Source organism: Bison bison, unplaced genomic scaffold (genome assembly GCF_000754665.1).
Source record: "Bison bison bison isolate TAMUID 2011002044 unplaced genomic scaffold, Bison_UMD1.0 scf7180017864063, whole genome shotgun sequence".
In the NCBI taxonomy this organism is placed as follows: domain Eukaryota; kingdom Metazoa; phylum Chordata; class Mammalia; order Artiodactyla; family Bovidae; genus Bison; species Bison bison.
Window position 1 is genome coordinate 12,907,963 of NW_011494635.1, and position 1,830 is coordinate 12,909,792.

Here is a 1,830-nt window from a genome sequence, read left to right on the forward strand (position 1 = left end):
GGCCCGACGGCCTCCTGTCCAATCGGCTCTCTTACTCGAGGCGAATCGACCGCGCCTCCATCCAATGAAAAGCTCCCAGGACGGGGCGGAGCAGAGGACGGCGGGGGAGGGGATCCTGGCTGGGCGGAGGTGGAGAGCGGTATTGCCGAGCCGAGTGTGATGGTGCCGCCGCCCAATGGACAAGTGGGTGGAGGGGCCTGCACCTTCTTCCAGCCTCTGCACCCTCCTGAGCTAGTGCACAAGTCGGCGCTCCGGTCCCCGGAACTCTCCCGGGAGCCGCCTCGCGCCCCGAGCCGCACCCCGCTGTTGCGTCCCGTCGTCTCGGCTTGCCCCTCCCCTAAGCCCAGCAGTGTCCCGCAGGGTCTGGTCGCAGGTGTTGGCGAACGGAAGGACTTGAACCGCGGCTGAACTTAGCTTTTGTCCTGATTCTACCGCTGCAGTCTAGACCACCAGTCCTTCGTGCTCTGTTTAACCGCCACCCCCTCCCCCATCACTCCCACTGGCGGGTTTGGTAAAGAGCCCTCCATTCCTCTTGCGTTAGAGACTGTTGCAGTACCAGAAGGAATGAAAGGACTGGGGTTGGTATCCATGGCAACTGGAAGAAAGAAGTGGGTTGTAAATCCTTCACCACCCTCCTGTAGTGAAGGAGAGAGGGTGTGAGAGCCAGGAAGTAGGGTTGGCTTTTGCATGGAATCTGGACCCTCCTGTGTGGTGTGCCCTGGGGGACGTAGAAGGGTTTGGTGGTCGCCTCGGGGCCTGGGTTGTTGGGGATTTTGCTTAGTTGGTTTTTTTGTTTTTTGAATCAACACCTTTTGGGGGGCGAGAACGTGGTCACCTCCAGCCCTGAGATACTCACCTGAGATACTGAAGGTCCATCCAAGCAGCTCTTGTCCCATAGGTTGCCCACGCCTGGAATGATCCACAACGCTATTCCCCCTAGGCACTCCATCAAGTTTACTGGGATCTGGCTCACTAATTATATCATAAGTGCTTTCCCTCAGAGACTGTAATGCCCCTTGTGTTCATCTTTCCTGTTAGTTAAGACAGCTAGTGGTAGGTTGAACAAGAAGGATGAGCTTTTCTCTTGTTTGTTGAATAGAATTACCGTGTTCACCTAAAACTAGGTCCCCTCACTGTAGGAATAACTCTGGAAATGCAATTTCCTACCTCTGGAAATTCTGTCTCCTGCAGGAAGCCACACCATAGGGATCCTACAAGAACCAAGAAAACCTATAGCTACTCTTCTAAATCTCGGTGCCCAACAATGCATATTCTGCCTCCCCCAACAAAAAATAATATTGTTTTCCTTGACTTGAGGGACTTTCCATCAAGTCTCTGAGCTACAATAAATCATTCTGAAGAATCAAGAATCATCACCTGAGACACCAAGACAAACCCAACATTAAAACAACAGTTGAAATATGTGTACCCTTTCTTTTTTATATATCTTTCAGTTCAGTCGCTCAGTCATGTCCAACTCTTTGCGATCCCATGAATCACAACACGCCAGGCCTCCCTGTCCACCAACTCCCAGAGTTCACTCAGACTCATGTCCATCAAGTCGGTGATGCCATCCAGCCATCTCATCCTCTGTCATCCCCTTTTCCTCCTGCCCCCAATCCCTCCCAGCATCAGGGTCTTTTCCAATGAGTTAACTCTTCACATGAGGTGGCCAAAATATTGGAGTTTCAGCTTTAGCATCAGTCCTTCCAATGAACACCCAGGACTGATCACCTTTAGAATGGACTGGTTGGATCTCCTTGCAGTCCAAGGGACTCTCAAGAGTCTTCTCCAACACCACAGTTCAAAAGCATCAATTCTTCAGCACTC